Source organism: Quercus suber, unplaced genomic scaffold, assembly GCF_002906115.3.
Source record: "Quercus suber isolate HL8 unplaced genomic scaffold, Cork oak 2.0 scaffold_227, whole genome shotgun sequence".
In the NCBI taxonomy this organism is placed as follows: domain Eukaryota; kingdom Viridiplantae; phylum Streptophyta; class Magnoliopsida; order Fagales; family Fagaceae; genus Quercus; species Quercus suber.
The window spans coordinates 969354-978978 of NW_027069685.1; the positions used below are offsets into that span (position 1 = coordinate 969354).

The 9625-nt window shown below is 33.8% G+C and overlaps 1 long non-coding RNA gene and 1 other non-coding gene across 5 annotated transcripts; one reads left to right on the top strand and one right to left on the bottom strand.

Annotated features, from left to right (window-relative positions):
• Window positions 1-584: 584 nt before the first annotated feature.
• On the bottom strand, window positions 585-1296 carry LOC112021005 (uncharacterized). Its single transcript, XR_010631609.1, has 2 exons — window positions 1046-1296; window positions 585-929 (listed from the first exon to the last, which is right to left on the bottom strand). It is a non-coding gene; the product is annotated as an uncharacterized LOC112021005 (transcript).
• Window positions 1297-1508: 212 nt separating this feature from the next.
• On the top strand, window positions 1509-8133 carry LOC112033115 (uncharacterized). Of its 4 annotated transcripts, none has more exons than XR_010631619.1 (5): window positions 1509-1774; window positions 4210-4403; window positions 6620-6727; window positions 7390-7554; window positions 7820-8133. It is a non-coding gene; the product is annotated as an uncharacterized LOC112033115 (long non-coding RNA). The 4 variants fall into 4 exon arrangements; XR_010631618.1 differs by having other exon boundaries at window positions 1510-1774; window positions 4266-4403; XR_010631617.1 differs by lacking the exon at window positions 1509-1774 and adding an exon at window positions 3538-3800.
• Window positions 8134-9625: the final 1492 nt, after the last annotated feature.

Consider the following 9625-nt stretch of genomic DNA (forward strand, 5'->3'; position numbering starts at 1 on the left):
TTGTTGGACCTTGTGGAGTATTCTCACAAGGTGGGACCAAATGTACTCTAACAATTGACTTAATCAAATATAAATTTTTTGAAGCATTCACAGCTATCATTGCTTATTTTTATGTTGTGTACTTATTGTTTCTTTCTTTTACTCAAACAATATATATATATATATATATTGTAGAGTTCATTTGTCTTGTGCACAGATTGGTTCATATAACGGTCCAAATAGGCCACGGTAAGCCAAGCCCAGTTCACCCAACATCTATCCAGTCCCCATTTTTAGTGACCCAAGGTCCCACATCAACATTGGGTCCGGAAACTGTCTGAAAAGGGGACTCACAACTTTTAAAATAAAATTATTTGACATGAAGTTAACAATAAATGATGAACTGAGTTTTGAGATTATTTCTAACAAAAACACCTGTAATTGGATTTGAAATGACATTTTGAATGTGTTCATTTCAAATCTACATGTAAAAATTATAAATCCATCGTTAAATTTTATCATTAAAAAATTATTTTCAAACTTTGTAATTCATTTTAACTATATATATATAATAAATAAAAAATCAAAAAAGGAAAACAAAATCATACCCTTTAAATACTTCCATTCAAATTAAACCTCAAAAGAATTTTCCATTTATTCAATCTGGAAATACAATAAAAGCTTAACATAGTGACCATAGTCCATTTCAAGCTTTACATAGACAAGCACTAGGGACCTTTGGAGAAGGAGGGGCCTCTGTAATAATAAATTTCTCCCCTCTGGAGGAGGAGCTGTTCCTGGAGGTGTAGGAGGCCCTTAGTGCTGCGACAAAATCCACCACACTGACTAAATCCAGTGGAGCGGCAATGCTTATCACAGTCGGAGTAGTTTGAACATGGCCTGGTAAACCAATGTCCCACCACACGGTGGACTCTCTGCAGTTGCAAGCCCTGCAGCAAAAGGTTTCATATATAATCACATACAATAAAACAAACTAATACATGCTTGTTTCTTTACTCAGTCTATGGAACATATACATAGCACTTGTTTGTAAAGGGACTTTTACCTGAGTTCACAACAATTAATGCAATGCAAAAAAGCACCACAAGGAAACATTTTGGGGTAGCCATTGTTAAAGAGTTTGTTTGTAGTCTTCTCTCTTTCTTGTTGTTTGCTGTTACGTGATGGAATCACACCATACGCTTCAAGCATGCCTATTTATATAAATTTACTTTGTATCTCGATAGTTTCTATTTTTCGAAGAAAAATTAATTTTGAATCCGTAATTTATTCCTAATTCACAGATATTGACTTTCATTTACGGTTCTGTTTAGATCGATATTTAGAAAAACAAAAACTTGAATTACTATTTTCTTATCTATATATATATAATAGACGAAGCTGAGAGAAAGTGAGTGCCTACAATTAAGGTCGTATTGACAAATCAGAAAAGTGACGTCACTCTAAAAAACGATACCTTACATTGTTTGGCAATGCTATGCACCGTTTAAAAGCCTCTCATTATAAATAAATAAAATTAACCGGTTACAATTAGATGTGAGCCAAGATAGAAATAGCGAGAGAGGCACGGAGAGTAACAGAGAGAGAGGCGATGAAATCAAAAAGCTTCATCACTCCGCTGCCGATACTGCGATAGAGAGAAAGGGAAGGAGGAAAAAAAACCTAGCGATACTGCGACATAGTGGAGATTCGTACGGCCGGCATAGAGAGTGGAAAGAGAAAATCTAAGAAGACAGTCAGCCTCTGCCACCATCAGATCCCGTATCCTCCACCGGTTAGTCTCTGTTTTTTGGTTCTTTAAATTTGGGTTTAAATATGATTTAGGACTGGGTATTTGGATTGGATTGGATTGTATTGGATTGCATTCAAGTTTTGGTTTAGATTCAGTTTTGAGTAAGGAATTTGGGTTAGATTGGTTTTTAAAATCAGTTATCTGTGTTAGATTTGGTTTTTCTTTTGGATATTTAGGTTAAATTCGTTTTGTGTATAAGTTTTCGCTCTAAATAGAAATCTCTGGAGATCTTCATCCACCCGGTCGTAAGCCTTGCTCATGTCCAATTTTAGTGCCATCTCCCCAACCTTGCCCTTCCTTTTTTGACTGATGTGGAACATGGTCTCTGATGCCACTAAGATATTATCTGTAATCAGCCTTTCCGCCACGAATGCACTCTGGTTCTCGCACACCAGGGTTGGGAGAAAAGGCTTCAACCTGTTTGCAAGGATTTTTGATGCAAGTTTGTATGCTACATTGCATAAACTAATCGGACGAAAGTCCTGCACATGTTTTGGGTCTTTTACTTTTGGAATTAGCACTATATGTGTCTCATTGAAGTTTTGAGGAGTGATACCAACATTTAGAAAATCTAATACAGTTTCAGTTATGACCTTACCAACTGTAGGCCAATATTGCTGGTAGAATAGGGGGGGCATCCCGTCTGGGCCCGGTGCTGTGGTGGGGAACATCTGTTTCAGAGCTCTGGTCACCTCCTCTGCACGAAAGTCCCTCGTTAGAAAGGAGTTCATGTGGGCTGACACCTTCGGGTGAATGGCAACAATCAATTCCTCACTGACGGTTGGATTGGAAGATGTAAATAAAGATTTATAATAATCAATAAACACGTTCCCAATCACCTCCACATCATCTCTCCAAACTCCCTCCATATCCTTAATCCCCAGGAGAGTGTTGTGTTTGTACCTGCTTGATGCCTTAGTGTGGAAAAAGGAGGTGTTCCTGTCGCCTTGTTTGAGCCAAGAGATGTGAGTCCTTTGATGCCACATTGCTTCTTCCATATCCAGCAACTTGTTCAATTCTCTCCTTGTGTCCTCGATTTCTTCCAGTAAGTGATTATTATCTTTCTGGCTTTCGAGGTCTTGAAGTGATCGTTGGAGGTTAGCAATTTTCTTTCCCACATGACCAAATGTAGAGGAGTTCCAAGAGGCCAAGGCAGAGCGGCATTCCTCGAGACAGCAGGAATAGGGGGAGATTGGTGCTCGTGCCATACCTTTAGCCCACGCTTCTTCCACCACTGGCGAGCATGACTCATCATTGATCCACATCGATTCGAATCTAAAAAGCTTCTTCCTTTGTCTTGGCTTGCAACGCGGTGGAGTGTCTTTGAGAACCAAAATGCAGTGATCCGATGCCGAGTTTGCAATATGGAACAACTGGTGGGTGGGGAAGTGTTGTGCCCACCCCGTGGATACTAAAGCCCTGTCAAGTCTCTCCCTGACCCATCCCCTGTCTCCCATCCTAAGTCTCTCCCCTTGACTCTCGTTTGACCTTTTGTTGACCGCACCTCATTGCGCCACATGGCTACATAAATTAATGCCACATCTGCCATTAAAAAAATAAAACAATGCATCTTTTCGGTGATTTCCTTATTTAGTTTTCGTTGGTAACTGCTTCAAAACGTATAACTACTTATTTACTTTTTGTTTTCTTCTTATCAGAAAAGTGACGTCACTTTAAAAAGGCGATACCTTACATTGTTTGGCAATGCTATGCACCGTTTAAAAGCCTCTCATTATAAATAAAAAAAATTAATCGGTTACAATTAGATGTGCACCAAGATAGAAATAGCAAGAGAGGCACGGAGAGTAACAGAGAGAGAGAGGCGATGAAATCAAAAAGCTTCATCACTCCGCTACCGATACTGCAATAGAGAGAAAAGGAAGGACGAAAAAAAACCTAGCGATACTGCGACACACTGGAGATTCGTACGGCCGGCATAGAGAGTGGAAAGAGAAAATCTAAAAAGACAGTCAGCCTCTGCCACCGTCAGATCCCGTATCCTCCACTGGTTAGTCTCTGTTTTTTGGTTCTTTAAATTTGGGTTTAAATATGATTTAGGTCTGGGTATTTGGATTGGATTGGATTGTATTGGATTGCATTCAAGTTTTGGTTTAGATTCAGTTTTGAGTAAGGAATTTGGGTTAGATTGGTTTTTAAAATCTGTTATCTGTGTTAGATTTGGTTTTTCTTTTGGATATTTAGGTTAAATTCGTTTTGTGTATAAGTTTTCGCTCTAAATAGAAATCTCTGGAGATCTTCAGGAATCGATTTAATGCTGAAGAACATAGATTTATGTGTTGCCAAAAAAATAATGCTCTGTCATTTCATTTATGCTTTTATTAATTTTTTGATGAAATATTTTCCCCTCTTTATATTTTCGCTGCCCATGTTTCTTTTCAACCATTGTTGTTTTGCAGTATATATTTAAAGTTTTCGTTTGCAATTGGTCTGATTTGAAAAAAGAAAACCCTAGAACACAGAGAATAAGAAGGTATTGAACGTTAAAATGCCTTTCTTCCTCCACTGATGCCAATCTGCTTCAAGCGTTATATCTTTGTGTTTTGGATCCAAAATTAGATCGTACCATTCATCCATCCTGGCTATGCTCAAGGTATTTCCTCTGATTAATTTTATTTTCCTCTTTTTATTAGATGGGTATATAATATAATCTTTGAAAACCACCATCTCTTTGCCATTCTCTTAAACTTTTGATTTAATATTTTGGTTTGACGTGACTACCGCAACTTTTTGTTACATGCATGCTGCATATTGCAGTGTTTTGCTCTTTTATCTGCACTTTGCCACTTATTTTTATCATAGATCAAACATTAGCTTTCTCAATACTGAGTACTTTTGCTTTTCTGTAAATTGTCTTCAAATTTAAGTAATTGGTGGACTGACTATACTCAATAATTAGTTTATTGTCATACCAATTATTTAACACTGTTGTACATTGATATGAAAAATATTGCATTTTTCATTGTAGTTCAATATGTCTAATAGTTCAATTACTTATTTTTCTTCTTATTCCATTGTAAGAGATTTAACAATAAAGCACTATAAAGGGGCACAACCAAGCACAGTAACCAAGTATGAAATTTAATTAATAGTTCAATTTCTTATTGGAGTTTACCTTTCCCTTGGTGTGTTATTGACTTATTGTGGAGGAGGCAGAGTTATTTTGACGTAAGTTGGGTTATAAATTAGAAATAGAGGATCATTAGATGCCTATGGACGGAGAATGAAACTTTTATTACTGACCATATTGTCTTTGAGAAGGAAACTTTTTATGCTGATCTACTGTCTTTGAGGTGGTGTCTATGAGAATGCTATATTTATGTAGTTTGATTTAGTGCATTTGGAATTATTGATGTAGTATTTTTGGTAAATCTTGGTCTTAATTGAAGCTTCGAAGCCTGAGAAAGGCAATTGGATTGGTGTATTATTTCAATGTAGGAATCAAAGAGATTGCAATATTTCAGGGGCTGTTAGAGTTGGAAAGTGCAGAGGAAGACTACTGCTATATTTTGGTCTTTGAGGGTTCTCTCTATTAGGCTTTCAAACATGAAAGTGAATGGTATTATAGTTATGACAACTGGAAAAGTTAAGGAAGTATTCAATCTGACTCAGGAGCATACTAGAGTGAGATGACAAGACAAAAGGGTGCTGAACCACCACAAAACAGGTTCCAAAAAAATAACAAATTGCTATATAACGTCATAGATACAGTTGATCTACTTACAGAAGAGGATTCTTTCACACACAGAAATAGTCATTGATTAAATGCAATAGGGAAATGAACAAACAAAATGTGAAATTACTGAAGGATCAAACCTCATCCAATCAACCAAAACTAAATCAAGAACAAAAAAAAAAAAGAGTCAAGTAGGTATCTAACTGGAAAATAGTGTTAATGAAAAATATTGATTTTACCCCAGACAAAAATTGTATTCTTTGTAATAGGTGCAGATTTTTAAACCCATCAAAAATTGATCTTACACAAAATATTAATAGGTTGTAGATTCTTACATGTTTTAAGTTGGTCTCAAAGCTTGAGCAAACAGTGAATTTATCTACATTTGCATCCCTTAATGATCATTTTAGTCATTTTAACTTTCAAAAATTGTTGTTTCCTTTTCCAGCTATGATGAATTCAGAATTATATCTATTAAGTATGTTGGATCAGTTTCGGTCACTTGCAGAAACCTTGCTTCTGACCTGATATTTAGAACTTCTTCATTTTACTGCATTTTTTTAAAAATCTTAATACTAAAGTCCCTCAATTGCATTGGCATTGTCATGATATGTTTTTAACATGTGAGCTTTGTTTCAAATGATTGTATGAGAATAAAAGGAATAAAAGGAATTTATTCATTGAAGAAGAAGCATATACATTATGAAACATTCGTGTACATGTTAAAAAAACAAATTTGATAAACTTTGTGCTCTTATAAAGTACTCACTACCATTATTACAATATATGTAAGATAGTACACTTCCAAAGTTTCTTATTGAGTTAAAATAAAGTAAGACATTATGAAATTGATTAGGTGGAAAATCTAGAATAAATTTCAGTTTAATGGTAAATTCTAATTCTATTCAACTATCTTAGCAAAAAAGAAAAAAACTAATGATGTAGATAGTTTCCAGTCAACCGGGACTCTTTAATGTAGTTTTGAAAGTGTATCACGAAATGTGAAGTTGTAGTTTTGGAAAACACTTGATTTGCTGTCATCTCTACCTATTTGTTTTTTTAAAAAAAAGATGTTGGACTTAGGAAGTACTAACAGCATAAAGTGCTTGCGATTTACCTTTTTTGTTATGCAGATCAATAAGAGTGGTGGATTGGGTTCCAATAACTTTCTTTTTGGGGATCTGAATTTGAAGCAAAGAAATAGAAAGAAAATGTGTAATGCAACTGTTAGAGAGAAAAGGGTAAGAGATATATTGTTTTCTAAATTCATTGATTTAATTATGTTCAGGTTTTATTTCATAACTCTTGCCTTCAAAGACTATTTCAACATGATTGCGATTATATTGCATTAAAGGTTAATTTGTTTGGCTCCAAGTAATTGTGAAAAGGCATGTCTGTTTTATTTCAATGAAATTAATTCTAAGATAGATATTCTTTTGATTAATTAGTGTTAGGATATGAACAGTTTTTACATTAAATACTCCAAATTTAATATTGATGATCTTTGCTTTCTAATTTATAAATGCTAAATTCTCAAGTCTGAATTGGGGCTAAATTCTCTCTAAAGGTATTGAATAATTTTGACTGACATTGTGATTTTATGTAGCACTTCAAAAACTTGAATAATTTCACACTAAGTGTCACCAAAGTATTGACCTATGATTTCATAGTACTTTGTAAAATTGTAGTATTATGCAACAACTTGATTTAGCTGTTTAAGGGTCATTTTTTCTTATTTTACAGATTTTCTTGCAAAAAATCTCATTTCATATTGAATAGTAAAGAACATCTAATTAGTAAGAAATTTGACATTGGTACAAGCGAGTTTGTAGTTAAACTTTGTCCTTATTATATGTATTTTAAAATTTTATGAATTGACACTTAATGGGATTTCTCTCTTTAGTTAAATATGGATGATAGAAATGGTTTAAGCAAATGTGAAGATGAGAGACAGGCTTATGGTGGCTGATTGTTTCAACAATTACATGTTGGTGCACGCACATGTATAAAATAAAATTGACTTATGTGGGTGAGGTGTAACCAATGTATATTACAAAGGCGATTGCAGGTATTTTAAATTAATTATTGTTACTTTTTTTTCCTTTATGATTTATATGTATAAATATAACCAAGCTGCTAAAATATTACATTTACTTCTATGTGTATAAATATAACAAAGCTATCTTAGAATTTTTATCATATCATGTTCACTTTTAATTTGTTTTTCTTATTTATTAGATTTTCCTTGGTCAAGATTCAACTTGCATTATGTAAGCTTTTCTTGGTTTAGGAATATTTTTGATATTGGCTGATGATATTTTTGATATGTTTAGCCGATAAAGAAGTTACGAGATTAAACGCAATGTTCAAAGGCATGGCTGTTGACAACTTTGGGCCTACAAGATTTAGAAATGAAGCATGAAGTCATTAAGCAAGGAATAAAATATTTGAAAGATTTTAATATGTAGTTATTATAATTAAATATTATTTTTGGATAAGTGCATTTCTTTATTTCTATTACTTATATGTATTGTTGTATTATGCGTTTTGTATTATTTAAACTAGCAACAAAACACACTTGCTGATTTATTTATAAACTGTATACTATAATGCATTTGTTAAATATTATAAATGTTATTTTGAACTTTGAATATGATGCAAGAAATCTACTTGAGAAAAATATTTTGTTCCCATTGCCTTAAGTTTTACATTTTGTTTGCGATTTAAGGTATAGTAACAACCGATGCTTTGTGAATTTTTAACAGTTTCCAAATTGAAGAGAGAAACAAATATATCTGATGTATAGATATAGTTGCATTCCTAGCTTATTATAGAGAAGATTGATACAATTTATATTTACTCTATGATTGATTGCACCAGTTTCATTTAATATCTATTGATAGTAATTATTAGGAAACATTGTCCAAGGCATTATGTGTATATTACCCTGTTTCTTAAATTATTCTCAACTGAATATCCCTACCAAAAAAGCATGTAGTAGTATTGCTATATATTTTGTTAGTACTCAATTATGTTATGATTTTAGAATCATAATTGGATTGGTCCAAGAAAGAATCATCATTCAATTGTGTTTTTTTGGACATCTGTGTATATATATATATATATATATAATATACAAAAGTATTATTTGTGCGGTGTTTTTGTAAATAACTTTTATATTGATTGTCTTATACTGTGTAAAATGATCCGCGCATTGCGCGGGTTAAATGCTAGTATATATAAAACCGAAGCCTTTGAATCTTCCACAATTTTCCACGTCACCACTCTTTTCTTTTTCTTTTTATTTTAGATTCTATTTATTTTTATATTTTAAACTATAAAATTGAGTCTTCTTTGTTAAGCAAAAGCACTTTGTATTTGCGTAGGCCAACATAGTCCTAAAGCAAAGCAAAGACTCAGAGACACAGTGAGAGAGAGAATCTGAAGCACTGAAAATAACCTAAAAAGCATTAATCAGTAAAAAATGGTAGATGATGCGGTGGTGGAGGTCTTTGTACCTAAACGCACCACCGTTCCCTCTGGCGACAACTTGATCTGGATTGACGTGTTGCCTCTTCTTGAATTTGCATGCAAAGGTTCTTTCCTTGTTGCCCTAACTCACTTTCTCGCTCTCTCACTTTCCATCTCTGTTTGTTTGCCAAGAAATTGGATTTTTCTCCATCCCCTAAACCTAAAACTCACCCTTTCCTTCCCCCAAAATCAAAACCCAAAACTTAGATTCTCCCACCACTACCACACCACCATGGCTGCCACTGCAAATCACTGCCACAACATCTTTTGGTTTTCCTCTCTATGCGACTCATTCTCTACATGTTATTATTTCAATTGAAAATCAAACTCCATACCAAAAGCCAAGGTATGCTTGCTTTCCTCTTTCCCTTTTCTCTGAATTTAAGTTTTTCAATTGAAACCAAATAGAGGAAAGGTAGCCTACTGAATGATGCAAATAGAGGAAATGTTTTTTTTTTTTTTTTATAATTTTTTTTTTTTTTAATTTGGAAATATGATTTAGGTTTTGTATTGTGGTTTGATTGGTTTTGATTTAGGAAGTACAAATGCTTGACATTGATTTGTAAAGCCTTTGCTTTTTTTAATTAGGGTTATTTTAGGCAGGTACG